At 39.0% G+C, this 18,176-nt stretch overlaps 1 protein-coding gene across 1 annotated transcript in view; it reads left to right on the forward strand.

The window, feature by feature from the left end:
• Window positions 1-15,605: 15,605 nt before the first annotated feature.
• Window positions 15,606-18,176, forward strand: part of LOC106057832 (serine-rich adhesin for platelets-like) — a 34,670-nt gene continuing 32,099 nt past the window's right edge. Inside the window, exon 1 of the mRNA XM_056027881.1 lies at window positions 15,606-15,843. The gene's annotated coding sequence lies outside the window, so the exon portion shown is untranslated. The remainder of the gene's footprint in view (window positions 15,844-18,176) is intronic.

The following is an 18,176-nucleotide window of genomic DNA, read 5'->3' on the forward strand; positions in this document are numbered from 1 at the left end:
TTCAGGCCATAGTGTCCAAACTTTACTGATAGTTCAGGCCATAGTGTCCAAACTTTACTGTTAGCTATGGCCATAGTGTCCAAACTTTACTGATAGTTCAGGCCATAGTGTCCAAACTTTACTGATAGTTCAGGCCATAGTGTCCAAACTTTACTGATAGCTCTGGCCATAGTGTCCAAACTTTACTGATAGTTCATGCCATAGTGTCCAAACTTTACTGATAGCTCTGGCCATAGTGTCCAAACTTTACTGATAGTTCAGGCCATAGTGTCAGAACTTTACTGATAGTTCAGGTCATAGTGTCCAAACTTTACTGATAGCTCTGGCCATAGTGTCCAAACTTTACTGATAGTTCAGGCCATAGTGTCCAAACTTTACTGATAGTTCAGGCCATAGTGTCCAAACTTTACTGATAGTTCAGGCCATAGTGTCCAAACTTTACTGATAGTTCAGGCCAAAGTGTCAGAACTTTACTGACAGTATAGGCCAAAGTGTCAGAACTTTACTGACAGTATAGGCCATAGTGTCAGAACTTTACTGACAATTCAGGTCATAGTGTCAGAACTTAACTGACGATTCAGGCAATATTGTCAGAACTTTAATCACAATTCAGGCCATAATGTCAGAACTTTAATCACAATTCAGGCCATAATGTCAGAACTTAAATCACAATTCAGGCCATAATGTCAGAACTTAAATCACAATTCATGCCATAATGTCAGAACTTTAATCACAATTCAGGCCATAATGCCAGAACTTAAATCACAATTCAGGCCATAATGTCAGAACTTAAATCACAATTCAGGCCATAATGTCAGAACTTAAATCACAATTCAGGCCATAATGTCAGAACTTAACTGTCATTTCATACCATACTGATGGCCTTAGCTCTACTAATATACTTGCACTCAAATGAAGCCACACACCTAGATGATACACCTTCACTTTGTCCAAACCTACCAACCTAGCTGATACACCTTCACTTTGTCCAAACCTACCAACCTAGCTGATACACCTTCACTTTGTCCAAACCTACCAACCTAGCTGATACACCTTCACTTTGTCCAAACCTACCAACCTAGCTGATACACCTTCACTTTGTCCAAACCTACCAACCTAGATGACATCAGTCATCTTCCAATATACTTTCCTAGATGTACATTTAGCTGTGTGTGTGTTGTAGTTTACTTTAATATCAAATAGAACTTTTCATAATCTTTAAAACAACTGAACAAGTAGACACAGTGGCATAGCTAGGGTGGGGAAGGAGGGGGGAGCATTGGAAAATCCCTCTGGGCCTCCACTTGAGAGGAGCCCCCAAATGAGTGTTTATCACATTAAATATTAAAGAGGTGAAGCCCCCAGAGCCCCCAAATGATGGAAAATTTCTATCTACGCCCCTGCAAGTATATATTTTTAAAAGAATTTTGGAAAACATTCAATATGGAAAAGTTCTTATACTGTGTATTATAATGTATTGTCTGAAACAAGAAATAATTGCGATGTTCATGCTTATTTCCAATGTTCAATCCTGATTGATCTTAAGCTTTTAATCTCCATGGTTTAGTTCTGTAGCATGCTAGAACTTAGTAGGTACTAGGAATTTTTGGGCTTCATTTGTTTCTGTTATTGTTGAATGTCTTAGGGATACCACATAAAAAGGTGGTCGAGTGGTTAATCACTCTGCTGACATTCTTAAGGTTCTGGTTTTGGGTCCAGACATTGGAATTAGAGGTATAAAGCTGGTGCAATTACAACTAATATAACCTTGACCTGAGCAAAAGAAGTTAAAAGAGTACTGCACTGTTCACAAAACAAAACTAATCTTAATATGTTTAATGACTATACACAGTTGTCACATCTCGTGCAGACTGCCTGGATGGCTGCCTGGTCGTGCGGTTTGCGCGCTGGACTGTCGTTCACATTTATCGATGGTCGAGGGTTCAAACCCTGCCCGCTCCCATCCCCCGTCGTCCTGCGGGAGGTTTGGACTAGGAAGTAATTATCTTCAACTCTGAAGGAACATCCGAAACATGTAAAACATTTTACATTTACATTTTACAAACCATTGTCTCTGGGAAACTGCTTTCTATTGCCTGCTGCATGAACTCTGTGGCTTATACTTGAATTACCTGCCCTTTGAATGTTTAGCACTTTGAATGCTTCATGTCAATTCTTTTCTTGCTACTTCCGGTTGGACTGCAACCACTGTGAGATCAAATGTTATCTCTATATACATTCTTAGAACTGTTCAACACTCATGAATACATGAAATCTGGAAAAAAGCTTTTGTTCTATTGTGTTTGTATTTGATTTTGATCTCGAGGAATCCCATAGTGTTCAATTGTTCACTTTATTGTGTTGTCTTAGCAATGAGTCCCAAACAATTGAACATCGACTAAGTTTATACTTTTGGAAATTTATATTTATTTAAGAACTTCTCAGGATCAGTTTACGTCCAAATTAACAAAATGAAATTCCCGGTAACCAGGGGCGGACTGGGTATCAAAATCGGCCCGGGCATTACTTTATAAACGGCCCACAAATGGCATGCCATATATTTTCGGTGGGATTTTTACCCACAATATATATTAATGTGTGTGTATATGTAATTAATCTTCATTACATTCTGATCTTTCATTCTTTCAAACGTTTTTTCTACCCTAGAATACTCTCTTCCTATAATTAGTGGAAAGACAGTACACACCGTTAAGAGAAAGGTAGGGAGTCCTGGGGAGCGCTGTGAGCTCCTGCAGTGGGTTCCGGGGCAAAGCCGGAACCGGAACCAAGCATCATTTCCGTTATTTTAAGTTTTAAAAAATGCATATTCTGTGTTATGTACATTGCTATTAGCCTGCTACTCTTCCGCTAAAAAAAATTCAAAAACTAAATTTGCTATTTACTGGAGTCCAGCGACTGGTAGAAAATGGTAAAATGCTTTAGTTTTTGTATTGGAGGGGGGAGGGTAAACACAAAACCCTTTTTGGCTACGCTCATGAAATTTGGTGACTAGTTTGCTTAAGTTGGCTGCACTGGGGCAGTAAGTAAAGTTTCCCTTTCAGACAATGAGGTCTGAGGCAAGTGATGGTTTGAACCCCTCCTCTACCGACTACGCCCATGTGTTTATTATAGGGGTAAGCCAAATTCTCTACAAAATATATAAAGTTTGATAACACATCGAAAACTGGAGGGATGCATTCGTAGGATTACATAATGTATTCTATTTATACATGTGTGTAGTCTGGAAACTATAACCAATACAATAGCAGACTAATGAGTTTGAAGCTTTTTAGTATTAATGATAGATTACAGACGTTTCTTAAAAAAAAGATAGTTACGTTCTTCGCATTTCATGTGTCAATCTAGTCGTGCATGTTGATCTGTTACTTAAAATATACTAAATCATTTATTTCCTGGCTGACTCAGGCAACCCATTCCATTAAACTTTAAGAGAAAGCAGAACGGTTAAAGAGGTACTTAATGTGAAAAGCTCTTGCTTCGTCATAGTACATTCTCAAAAACGCGATTTGTATATATATGAATATACCATGACCCATTATTTAAAATATAAATTAAATCTCCTTTCATTAAATATCGGATGTGACAGCGCTATATAAATTATTGTAATTATTGTAATAATTTTCATCATTAAGGACTTCATACTAAGCATAATTTGCCATTAATTATAATAGTATAAAAATGTATTTAGATAATATTTTTTTGTAAGCCTCAAGTGTAGTATTTTTAGATCTATGTTTTTAAAAATAAATAAAAAGAAACTTACTATTTCTTTTCAAATCGCAGAAAGTAGAACTTTATACCCATTTTGAGCTGTGAATAAGTTGGGTGGTTTGCAATTTCTCGGCTGTGTGTATATGTTCATGTTAATTTCTATTAAGTATTGTTATAGAGCGCCTATTTTTGTTGCGTTATATCAATGTTTTCTAACTTAACCTCTCTCATTCCTTTTTTTCGTTAACTGACAATGGAACCATCAAAAGACGGGGGAGGGAAAGAGCAAAAAAAAAATAGGGATCGCCATCAAAGGTCCATGCCGACCATCAAAATGATCGGGCCAAACACAGCCTCAAAGACATCAGTAGCCTGTGTCTCTCGTGTATAGCAGAAAGTGCAGTCTAACGTTTTGCAAATGATAATACGTACAGTGTATAGTGTATTTTTCTTGATATTCTTGTTGAATTTCAAACAAAATTAATTGTAATAATCATTAAAAACGAACAAACAAAAAAACGTGTTCGAGCCTTTGTGTCTTGCTGCTGTCACTTTTGTTTTTAAGTTGTCTGCATTGAAGTTTTTTTTTTCTTTGGTCGCGACCAGACCGGTCCATTTGGTACCGGCCCACCGGGCATTTGCCCGTTTGCCCATATAGCCAGTCCGCCCCTGCCGGTAACCCTTTCAATACCAATTAGTATGTACCTGGTACACCTCACAAGTTCAAATAACACGTCTCTATTGCCCATCTTAAGAGTTAATGACGCCTAAAAGGTTATTTGAAGGTCAGTAAACATGAACTTTCAATGTCCAAAAGCATGTCCAAAGAACCCCTGAGTTCATAGTGCCCCTCTCAAAGTCAAGTAAGATGTTGACTTATCGAGGTCAAATAATATCCAAAGTTCACGTATTTTAAGTCAAATAACATGTCCATGGACAAAGTCAAATAACATGTCCGTGGACAAAGTCAAATAACATGTCCATGGACAAAGTCAAATAACATGTCCATGGACAAAGTCAAATAACATGTCCATAGACAAAATCAAATTGTCTAAATTCTTCCGTTTTAAAACACAAAATAATTTCAAAATGGAGGAAGCATTCAGACCTAAGCATTAGACCACAGACCTAAGCATTAGACCACAGATTCTAGGATTTCAAACATATTTAAAAAAAAAATCAATACAAAGATTACGGCTATCATTAAGATCAAATTAGAGTTCAGTTCTTTTGTATTTAGTTGACACCAGTGAAGTGGAACGGTTTAGTGGTTCAACCAGACAGCTCTAACAATATATTGACTGGTTGAACCAGACAGCTCTAGCAATATATTCAGTGGTTCAACCAGACAGCTCTAACAATATATTCAATGGTTCAACCAGACAGCTCTCGCAATATATTCAATGGTTCAACCAGACAGCTCTAACAATATATTCAGTGGTTCAACCAGAAAGCTCTCGCAATATATTCAATGGTTTAACCAGACAGCTCTCGCAATATATTCAGTGGTTCAACCAGACAGCTCTAACAATATATTCAGTGGTTCAACCAGACAGCTCTCGCAATATATTCAGTGGTTGAACCAGACGGCTCTAACAATATATTCAATGGTTCAACCAGACAGCTCTCGCAATATATTCAGTGGTTCAACCAGACAGCTCTAACAATATATTCAGTGGTTCAACCAGACAGCTCTCGCAATATATTAAATGGTTCAACCAGACAGCTCTAGCAATGTATTGAATGGTTCAACCAGACAGCTCTAGCAATGTATTGAATGGTTCAATCAGACAGCTCTCGCAATATATTCAGTGGTTCAACCAGACAGCTCTAACAATATATTCAGTGGTTCAACCAGACAGCTCTCGCAATATATTCACTGGTTCAACCAGACAGCTCTAACAATATATTCAGTGGTTCAACCAGACAGCTCTAACAATATATTCAGTGGTTCAACCAGACAGCTCTAACAATATATTCAGTGGTTCAACCAGACAGCTCTAGCAATATATTCAGTGGTTCAACCAGACAGCTCTAACAATATATTCACTGGTTTAACCAGACAGCTCTAACAATATATTCAATGGTTGAACCAGACAGCTCTAACAATATATTCAGTGGTTCAACCAGACAGCTCTAACATTATATTCAGTGGTTAAACCAGACAGCTCTAACAATGTATTGAATGGTTCAACCAGACAGCTCTAACAATATATTCAGTGGTTCAACCAGACAGCTCTCGCAATATATTCAATGGTTCAACCAGACAGCTCTAGCAATGTATTGAATGGTTCAACCAGACAGCTCTAGCAATATATTCAGTGGTTCAACCAGACAGCTCTCGCAATATATTCAATGGTTCAACCAGACAGCATAAGCAGTATATTCAATGGTTTTAATCAGACAGCTCTCGCAATATATTTAGTAATTCAACCAGACAGCTCTCGCAATATATTCAATGGTTCAACCAGACAGCTTTAGCAAAATATTTAGTGGTTCAACAAGACAGCTCTCGCAATATATTCAATGGTTCAACCAGACAGCTCTCGCAATATATTCAATGGTTCAACCAGACAGCTCTAGCAATGTATTGAATGGTTCAACCAGACAGCTCTCGCAATATATTCAATGGTTCAACCAGACAGCTCTAACAATATATTCAATGGTTCAACCAGACAGCTCTTGCAATATATTCAGTGGTTCAACCAGACAGCTCTAACAATATATTCAATGGTTCAACCAGACAGCTCTAACAATATATTTAATGGTTGAACCAGACAGCTCTCGCAATATATTCAGTGGTTCAACCAGACAGCTCTAACAATATATTCAGTGGTTCAACCAGACAGCTCTCGCAATATATTCAGTGGTTCAACCAGACAGCTCTCGCAATATATTCAGTGGTTCAACCAGACAGCTTTAACAATATATTCAGTGGTTCAACCAGACAGCTCTAACAATATATTCAGTGGTTCAACCAGACAGCTCTAGCAATGTGTTGAATGGTTCAACCAGACAGCTCTAGCAATGTATTGAATGGTTCAACCAGACAGCTCTCGCAATATATTCAGTGGTTCAACCAGACAGCTCTTACAATATATTCAGTGGTTCAACCAGACAGCTCTCGCAATATATTCACTGGTTCAACCAGACAGCTCTAACAATATATTCAGTGGTTCAACCAGACAGCTCTAACAATATATTCAGTGGTTCAACCAGACAGCTCTAACAATATATTCAGTGGTTCAACCAGACAGCTCTCGCAATATATTCAGTGGTTCAACCAGAAAGCTTTAGCAATATATTCAATGGTTCAACCAGACAGCTCTAACAATATATTCACTGGTTTAACCAGACAGCTCTAACAATATATTCACTGGTTTAACCAGACAGCTCTAACAATATATTCAATGGTTGAACCAGAAAGCTCTAACAATATATTCAGTGGTTCAACCAGACGGCTCTAACAATATATTCAGTGGTTTAACTAGACAGCTTTAGCAATCTATTGAATGGTTCAACCAGACAGCTCTAACAATATATTGAGTGGTTCAACCAGACAGCTCTAGCAATGTATTGAATGGTTCAACCAGACAGCTCTAGCAATGTATTCACTGGTTCAACCAGACAGCTCTCGCAATATATTTAGTAATTCAACCAGACAGCTCTCGCAATATATTTAGTAATTCAACCAGACAGCTCTCGCAATATATTTAGTAATTCAACCAGACAGCTCTAGCAATGTATTTAGTAATGCAACCAGACAGCTCTAGCAATGTATTTAGTAATGCAACCAGACAGCTCTAGCAATGTATTGAATGGTTCAACCTTAGATGAACTCCTATTGAAAAATTAGAGCAGGAAGGACTAGTCCTCCCGTAGTGCTCTGGCAAGAAACTTAGCCGTCCGGCGTAATGCCTCATAGCTACCATACAAATCGAGTGACTGCACAGGCAAGTCCCCCCTTAGCTCGCAGAGCTGGGGACACTCGTACAAGACATGCGACACTGTTTCGACGCTCTCTCCACAGTGACGGCATCGGGAGTCAAAGTTAGTGCGGAACCGGGCAAAGTATGCCCCAATAGGACAATGTTCCGTCCTGCACTGCGCAACTATTGACTGCTCTGACCTCCTCAGTCGCCACCATGGATCGTCGCGATCTGGGTGACGCATGCGCTGCCAGACACCACGTGCTCTGTCGGATTCCTCCCAGTAGTTTAACCACTTCTCATGAATGAGTGCTCGGATTTGTGCCGTTGCTTGTAAGTACGTGCTTGGTGCTTCGAGGTGTGTGGCTGCCATTGCATCCTCCCTTGCGAGGGCGTCCGCCGTTTCATTGCCCCTCACGCCGCAATGTGAAGGCGCCCACTGCATATATGGTTCAACCAGACAGCTCTAGCAATATATTTAGTAATTCAACCAGACAGCTCTAGCAATGTATTTAGTGGTTCAACCAGACAGCTCTAACAATGTATTGAATGGTTCAACCAGACAGCTCTAGCAATATATTTAGTAATTCAACCAGACAGCTCTAGCAATGTATTTAGTGGTTCAACCAGACAGCTCTAACAATATATTCAGTGGTTCAACCAGACAGCTCTAACAATATATTCAGTGGTTCAACCAGATAGCTCTAGCAATGTATTTAGTAATGCAACCAGACAGCTCTAGCAATATATTTAGTAATTCAACCAGACAGCTCTAGCAATGTATTTAGTAATGCAACCAGACAGCTCTAGCAATGTATTGAATGGTTCAACCAGACAGCTCTCGCAATATATTTAGTAATTCAACCAGACAGCTCTAGCAATGTGTTGAATGGTTCAACCAGACAGCTCTAGCAATGTATTGAATGGTTCAACCAGACAGCTCTCGCAATATATTCAGTGGTTCAACCAGACAGCTCTAACAATATATTCAGTGGTTCAACCAGACAGCTCTCGCAATATATTCACTGGTTCAACCAGACAGCTCTAACAATATATTCAGTGGTTCAACCAGACAGCTCTAACAATATATTCAGTGGTTCAACCAGACAGCTCTAACAATATATTCAGTGGTTCAACCAGACAGCTCTCGCAATATATTCAGTGGTTCAACCAGAAAGCTTTAGCAATATATTCAATGGTTCAACCAGACAGCTCTAACAATATATTCACTGGTTTAACCAGACAGCTCTAACAATATATTCACTGGTTTAACCAGACAGCTCTAACAATATATTCAATGGTTGAACCAGAAAGCTCTAACAATATATTCAGTGGTTCAACCAGACGGCTCTAACAATATATTCAGTGGTTTAACTAGACAGCTTTAGCAATCTATTGAATGGTTCAACCAGACAGCTCTAACAATATATTCAGTGGTTCAACCAGACAGCTCTAACAATATATTCAGTGGTTAAACCAGACAGCTCTAACAATGTATTGAATGGTTCAACCAGACAGCTCTAACAATATATTTAGAGGTTCAACCAGACAGCTCTCGCAATATATTCAATGGTTCAACCAGACAGCTCTCGCAATATATTTAGTAATTCAACCAGACAGCTCTCGCAATATATTTAGTAATTCAACCAGACAGCTCTAGCAATGTATTTAGTAATGCAACCAGACAGCTCTAGCAATGTATTGAATGGTTCAACCTTAGATGAACTCCTATTGAAAAATTAGAGCAGGAAGGACTAGTCCTCCCGTAGTGCTCTGGCAAGAAACTTAGCCGTCCGGCGTAATGCCTCATAGCTACCATACAAATCGAGTGACTGCACAGGCAAGTCCCCCCTTAGCTCGCAGAGCTGGGGACACTCGTACAAGACATGCGACACTGTTTCGACGCTCTCTCCACAGTGACGGCATCGGGAGTCAAAGTTAGTGCGGAACCGGGCAAAGTATGCCCCAATAGGACAATGTTCCGTCCTGCACTGCGCAACTATTGACTGCTCTGACCTCCTCAGTCGCCACCATGGATCGTCGCGATCTGGGTGACGCATGCGCTGCCAGACACCACGTGCTCTGTCGGATTCCTCCCAATACTTTAACCACTTCTCATGAATGAGTGCTCGGATTTGTGCCGTTGCTTGTAAGTACGTGCTTGGTGCTTCGAGGTGTGTGGCTGCCATTGCATCCTCCCTTGCGAGGGCGTCCGCCGTTTCATTGCCCCTCACGCCGCAATGTGAAGGCGCCCACTGCATATATGGTTCAACCAGACAGCTCTAGCAATATATTTAGTAATTCAACCAGACAGCTCTAGCAATGTATTTAGTGGTTCAACCAGACAGCTCTAACAATGTATTGAATGGTTCAACCAGACAGCTCTAGCAATGTATTTAGTAATTCAACCAGATAGCTCTAGCAATGTATTTAGTAATGCAACCAGACAGCTCTAGCAATATATTTAGTAATTCAACCAGACAGCTCTAGCAATGTATTTAGTAATGCAACCAGACAGCTCTAGCAATGTATTGAATGGTTCAACCAGACACCTCTCGCAATATATTTAGTAATTCAACCAGACAGCTCTAGCAATGTATTTAGTAATGCAACCAGACAGCTCTAGCAATGTATTTAGTAATGCAACCAGACAGCTCTAGCAATGTATTGAATGGTTCAACCAGACAGCTCTAACAATATATTCAGTGGTTCAACCAGACAGCTCTAACAATATATTCAATGGTTCAACCAGACAGCTCTAGCAATGTATTGAATGGTTCAACCAGACAGCTCTAACAATATATTCAGTGGTTCAACCAGACAGCTCTAACAATATATTCAATGGTTCAACCAGACAGCTCTAACAATATATTCACTGGTTGAACCAGACAGCTCTAACAATATATTCACTGGTTGAACCAGACAGCTCTAGCAATATATTCAGTGGTTCAACCAGACAGCTCTAACAATATATTCAGTGGTTCAACCAGACAGCTCTCGCAATATATTCAATGGTTCAACCAGACAGCTCTAGCAATATATTCACTGGTTGAACCAGACAGCTCTAACAATATATTCACTGGTTGAACCAGACAGCTCTAGCAATATATTCAGTGGTTCAACCAGACAGCTCTAACAATATATTTACTGGTTCAACCAGACAGCTCTAGAAATGTATCGAATGGTTCCCCCAGGAAGCGTGTGTAATGTCCAATGGATGAGATGTTCTGGTCTAAACATTGATGTTGTACGTGCACGAGTTAAGCGCCATTTAAGAAAATAACAACGATTGCCATTTAAGTGGGGGTAAATAACGGAATCGCTGGTGTACGGGTTCCACTAAATAAGACGTGCACTTGACGTCTTTCAAGCCATCAAAAAGTGTCTAGGTAGGAACTGAGTTGAGACGTGCATCGTGACGTCTTCCAAGCCATAAAGAAGTGTCTAGGACAGGAACTGAGTTGGGACGTGCATATAGAGTCTCTTTTTTTATAACGCCCTCTCCCTCCTTAAATTTAATGGGGCCACGTTGCATAAAATTTCAGCAGCGTTTGTCGGGCTTGTCCGAAAGGTGCCGCAAATGAACCTTACTGCCTGTGCCTTTACTCGGTCGAGTGATTGGAGGGCTGTTTTATTAGCATATACTTGGACGGTATAGCTGTATTCGATTTGCGATCTAAAAACCCTAAGTACAGTGTGCGTAGCATGTCAGCTTTGACACCCCACTTTGTGCTGGCCAGCTTTCTGAATAGCACTAACTTCTCCGAGGCTTTTCTTTAAACGTTCTGGATGTGCTGGTGCATTGCCAGCTTTCTGTCTAGGTTACCCCTAGATATTTTGGCGTATTTTCACGATGGAGTCGCAGCCCACCGAGTTGAAGCTCGAAAGGATCCTTAAGAATGTCGATTCCCAAGCTGAACAGGGACCAGGTCGTTTTGGAAACACTAATTTGTATCTGACACTTTTTGCGCAATACAGAGAGTTGGTTTGGAACTCTGCTTGTAATGCTGCCTGTATTTGGTCGGCTTTCTTCCCAGTTGACCAGAGGACTATGTCATCCGCATATAGCAGTTTTCCTTACCGCAGCTGAGCAAATCGTTCAGATAGGTCATGAAAAGTGAGCAGGAGAGAGCCCTGCCATTTTGTTGTTGTTTTGGTCCGCTTAGGGAGTGCAGGAATCTTGGTCGTTTGCTCCTCACAGACAAATAGGGTTTTATCCAATTGTATATCTTGCCCCGCACACCCATGGCTCTAAGCTTTAGATAGAGACCTTGCTTCCACACGCGGTCGTAATCCTGTTTCAGGTCAATTAACACTGCATATGTGCTTACGACTCAGAACTTTGAAGAAATTTCATAAAGCTCCACTAACGCTATTCTTCTCGTCTTTGATAGAACTGTCTTTTGCGTAATAGACAGCCTAGCTGATTAATGAGGAAGAAACTTGCTGCCACACCAATTCTGTCTAGAAATAATTTGTCTACAATACAAAACACTTTAAAATAATTTTCGAAACAAATTAGCTTTTATGAACATTCATGTGCATACCAAACAATTGTAAATAGACTACAAGTCTATATGCAGAGAGGAAAATCACACTATAAATACATGAAGACTTGTATGTCTATTTCTTTTTCATTCTTAAACCTCTTCCGGAACCTACCATGAGAGCTTACAGATCATCATTAGATCTCATCTGGCTAAAGAGGGCAAGAACATTTTTTTTTCGTTTAGGGGGGCGCTGCAAGTAGACATCTAAGTGGGCACGAGAGCGGGTCGTTACAAGGATTCAAACGGCTGAGTCTTGCTGTTTGTATTGTTGAGATCAAATGGTCTGTTCTCAAGAGCTCCCCAAGGGAGTGTCAATAAACACACATGAATGGAAAATCCTAACCCATGATCGCTCCTCATGGCTCAGAGGCGTGTGTCGGTATTTCTAGCTACGAGGCATAGAGCCAGCAGCAAGGAGATAAGATCAACACAGAAAATTAAAAACCAATCGGGTAATACTGTAACAGACCCAACCTACCAGACAGGGGCGGACTGGGTATCTAAACCGGCCCGGGCATTACCATATAAACCGGCCCGCAAATGTCTTGTCATATATTTTCGGTGTGTGTGTGTGTGGGGGGGATTTTAAACCTCTCCGCAATTTATGTTTATATATTAGAGTGTGTCTATATGTAATTAATCTTCATTACATTCTTATCTTTCATTCTTTCAAACGTCTTTTCTACCCTAGAATACTCCCTATAATTAGTGAAAGGCAGTATACACCGCCAAGGGACAGCTAGGGAGTCTGGGGGAGCGCTGTAAGCCCCGGATCCAAGCATTATTTACGTTATTTTAAGTTTAAAAAAAATGCATATTTTGAGGTATCTATAGTGCAGTTAGCCTGCTATCCTTCCGCTTAAAAAAAATCAAAAACTAAATCTTCTATTCAGTGGAGTCCAGCGACTGGTAGAAAAAAGTAAAATGCTTTAGTTTTTGTATTGGAGGTGGAGGGGGGAACCACAAAACCCCTTTTGGCTACGTTCATGAATTTTTGTGACTGTAGTCTGCTTAAGTTGACTGCAATGGGGAAGTAAGTAAAGTTTCCCTTTCAGACAATGAGATCTGAGGCCGGTGATGGTTTGAACTCCTCCCCTCTCGGCTACGCCCATGTGTTTTAACATAGGTGTAAGCCTAATTCTATTCAAAATATATAAAGTTTGATAACGCATCGAAAACTGGATGTATGCTTTCGTAGGCTTACATAATGTATTCTATTTATACATGTATGTAGTCTGAAAACTATAAACACTGCAATAGCAGCCTTAATGAGTTTCATACTTTTTGATATTACTTATAGATTACAGACGTTTCTTCAAAACAATATAAACGGTTAGGTCCTACGCATTTCATGTGTCAATCTAGTCATGCATGTTGATCTGTGACTTTAAATATGCTAAGTCATTGGTTTTCCTGGCTGACTCAGGTAACCCATTCCTTTAAAGTGGTATCACCACAAATACAAAACTAGGGGTCTATCGAGACGTCGTCCTTCCTACATTGCTCTATGACTCAGAAACATGGATAGTGTACAGTTAACATGCAAAAAAAAAAATGAATCACTACCACGACATGTCTGTGAAAAATACTGAATGTCAAATGGCAAGACAAAATACCAGATAATGAAGTCCTTCAAAGAGCGAGTCTGCAAAGCATCCACACAATCCTAATGCAGTCCCAGCTGCGATGGGCAGGACATTTATGCAGAATGGAAGACCACCGCATCCCTAGACGACTCTTGTATGGCCAACTAAGGGAAGGAAAGCGCTCGCAAGGTTGTCAAAGAAAGCGCTTCAGGGACACCCTCAAAGCTTCTCTGAAGGGGTTCAGCATAGACCCAGCCACCTGGGAGACAGAGGCACATGACAGAGCATCATGACGTCGCGCTGTGAAAACCGGCGCACAGGTTGCTGAGGAAAAGAGAACAAAGCTTGCAGAAGAAAAACGCCAGAGAAGAAAAGCAAGGCCAATGACACTAGCTCCAGCTGGAATAACCTGCCCAGTGTGCAGCCGAACATTCCGGGCTCACATAGGTCTCACCATCCACACGAGGAGACATAAAACCCCAGCGCAAAGCCCTCAGCCCCCTGGATGACAAAGTGGTCATAATCGAACTACGATGGACGAACTATATATATTCCTTTACAAGATAAGAGAAAGCAGAACGGTTAGAGAGATACTTCTAAATGTGAAAAGCTCTTGCTTCGTCCTAGTACATTCTCAAAAACGCGATTTGTATATGAATATGTTATTTAAAATATAAATGATTCTAAATCTCCTTTCATTAAATATCGGATGTGACAGCGCTATATAAATTATTGTAATAATTTTCATCATCAATGACTTCATACTTAGCATAAGTTTGCCATTAATCATAAAATCATAACGGTACCAGTATTGATTTCGATCTAGATTTATGTTTTAATTAAATAATATTTTTTTTTGTAAGCCTTAAGTGTAGTATTTTTAGATCTATGTTATTACAAATAAACAACAAGAAACTTACTTTTTTATTTTCAAATCGCAGAAAGTAGAACTTTATACCCATATTGAGCTATGAATAAGTTGGGTGATGTGCTATTTCGCGGCTGTGTGTATGTGTTTAAGTTAACTTCTATTAAGTTTTGTTAACGAGCCAATTGTCTCCTCTTTTGACGCATTATATCAATGTTTTCTAACTTAACCTCTCCCATCCCTCTTTTTCGTTAACTTTCAATGGAACCATAAAAAAAAACGGGTGAGGGAAGGAGTAAAACAAAAATAGGAGTGCCATCAAAGGCCCATGCCGACCAGCTAAATGATCAGCCCAAACAGTCTTGAAGACATCAAAGTAGTGTTGAAGGCCATGTCGCTCGTGCATAGCAGAAAGTATGGTCTAACGTTTTACAAATGATAACACGTACAGTGTATAGTGTAATTCTTAAATTTTATTCTTGTTGAATTTCAAACAAAATTAATTGTAATAATAATTTAAAAAAAAAAACAAAAAAAAACAAAAAAAAAAAACAAGAAGATAACGTGTTCGGGCCTTTGTGTCTTGCTTCTGTCACTTTTCATTTTAAGTTGTCTGCATTAAAATTTTTTTTTCTTTGGTCGCGACCAGACCGGCCCATTTGGTACCGGCCCACCGGGCATTTGCCCGTTTGCCCATATAGCCAGTCCGCCCCTGCTACCAGACCTCAAAATCATTTGGAGTTCATAAGAAATGAAACCCTGCTCATGTTCCGCCACGAACTATAGGAACTTATAGAGCACAAAACACAACACTTAATAAGTTGAGTTAGGCATATCTGTCCAATTTGCAATAGTATGTTCAAAAATAGATTGCAATGTGCGCTCATTCTATTTTTAAACTCCAAGAGAAAAAAGTCCATATTTTGAAAGTCCTGTGCACCGAGGAGCACTTGTATGTAAACAAGAGAGAAAAAAAGTACGTTACGAAGACAACCATGTGACGTCATAAGACTACAGCAAGTATGTCCGCACGCAATAGTGTTGAGACGTTGCCCTTCTGGTTCAATACCATCTGCTAACCCTACATGGCCGAAACTTTGACCACTTGATAGCTCCCCTTCAACCATCAACAATTCTGTCCGCACTCATCTTTTTCTCTGTCTGTCTGGTGGAAATGGGTAAGTTTTAAAAATACAATATTAGGTCTGGGTGTACGCTAGTCTAAGCTAAGTCTAGATATATTAGACCTATATTCTAGAATACCAAAAAGCCGCTCTGGTGAGCAGCTTGCAATTAGATCTATCTAAACTAATATAGATCTAGATGTCTAGAATCTAAGTAATCTAAATCTAGTAGATGTAGGACAGTAGGGGCCTACACGATATAGCAATATTTTATCTAAAAGAAAAAGACATATTCTAGATAGACCTACCTGTTACCTCGCTACAATTTATAGTTCATAGTGAATCAGACCTTGCTCACGTTTAGAATCTAGACTAGCCTATTTAAAGATTTAGTCAAAATCTCTAGATCTAGTCAAAGTATAGAATCTAGATCTGTTCTAGTCTAGATCTACTAAAACACATTTTCACGATTTTGTTTTCAAGTCTATATTTTAGGCCAAACTCATAGGTAGATCTACAAGTGCAACTTTATGATTATCTTAAGGCTTAGGTAGTGGTATTACTCAAGTATTAGACTATTAAATCTCTAGAGCATGGAACGAGTTGCAAAACGCAATGACTTAGCAGAAGAGTTCTCAGTTTAGATCTACATCTATTATCTCTGTCTCTAACATGCACGATTAGATTAACATCACGGATACAACTAGGTTGTAGATCTAGATCTAAAAGTATCCTGTTTTGAAGTTTGTAATTTATACGAAAATATTGATCTAGATCTATCATCTAGTAGATATAGATTTGCTGATGAGTATGTAACAGTAGAGTAGGCCTATGTTATTTTATTTATTTATTTTATTTATATATTATACACATATACATGTAGACTTAATAGACAATAGAATCTAATCTGCCTGACCCCAGATATCTAGACAAAAGACAAGATTGTATTCTAGATCTAGATGACTAAATCTTGAATCTAGCTAGATCTAGGCCTATATCTAACTTTAATTTCTAGTAGACTAGATCTAGTCCATATTCAGATGTACCATAGATTTAAAGTAGTATATGAAGTGTTTATACCAAAGTTACAAATGTTCCTTTAAAACAAAATAGATTTAGTCTACGACTAGTGCAAAGATTTAGCGAAGCAGGACGTTTTGGCGCGAATGTCTATTTGGCGCAGCCGTTTTGGCGCAGTGGACGTTTTGGCGCGAAAATGTTAAGACCACATTGTTTATGTTCATTGCATTATTTTTTTAACATAGATTCTAAATGCTACATAGGCCTACATATTGTTTTGTATGTGTGTGTCTAACATAGATTCTAAATGCTTCATAGGCCTACATATGTTTTGTATGTGTGTGTCTAACATAGATTCTAAATGCTTCATAGGCCTACATATGTTTTTTTTTATGTGTGTGCCTAACGTAGATTCTAAATGCTACATAGGCCTACATATGTTTTGTATGTGTGTGTCTAACATAGATTCTAAATGCTACATAGGCCTACATATTGTTTTGTATGTGTGTGTCTAACATAGATTCTAAATGCTTCATAGGCCTACATATGTTTTTTTGTATGTGTGTGTCTAACATAGATTCTAAATGCTTCATAGGCCTACATATGTTTTTTTTTATGTGTGTGTCTAACGTAGATTCTAAATGCTACATAGGCCTACATATGTTTTGTATGTGTGTGTCTAACATAGATTCTAAATGCTACATAGGCCTACATATGTTTTGTATGTGTGTGTCTAACATAGATTCTAAATGCTTCATAGGCCTACATATGTTTTTTTGTATGTGTGTGTCTAACATAGATTCTAAATGCTTCATAGGCCTACATATGTTTTTTTGTATGTGTGTGTCTAACGTAGATTCTAAATGCTACATAGGCCTACATATGTTTTGTATGTGTGTGTCTAACATAGATTCTAAATGCTACATAGGCCTACATATTGTTTTGTATGTGTGTGTCTAACATAGATTCTAAATGCTTCATAGGCCTACATATGTTTTGTATGTGTGTGTCTAACATAGATTCTAAATGCTTCATAGGCCTACATATGTTTTTTTTTATGTGTGTGCCTAACGTAGATTCTAAATGCTACATAGGCCTACATATGTTTTGTATGTGTGTGTCTAACATAGATTCTAAATGCTACATAGGCCTACATATTGTTTTGTATGTGTGTGTCTAACATAGATTCTAAATGCTTCATAGGCCTACATATGTTTTTTTGTATGTGTGTGTCTAACATAGATTCTAAATGCTTCATAGGCCTACATATGTTTTTTTTTATGTGTGTGTCTAACGTAGATTCTAAATGCTACATAGGCCTACATATGTTTTGTATGTGTGTGTCTAACATAGATTCTAAATGCTAC

The sequence above is a fragment of the Biomphalaria glabrata genome, chromosome 4, assembly GCF_947242115.1.
Source record: "Biomphalaria glabrata chromosome 4, xgBioGlab47.1, whole genome shotgun sequence".
Lineage (NCBI taxonomy): Eukaryota > Metazoa > Mollusca > Gastropoda > Planorbidae > Biomphalaria > Biomphalaria glabrata.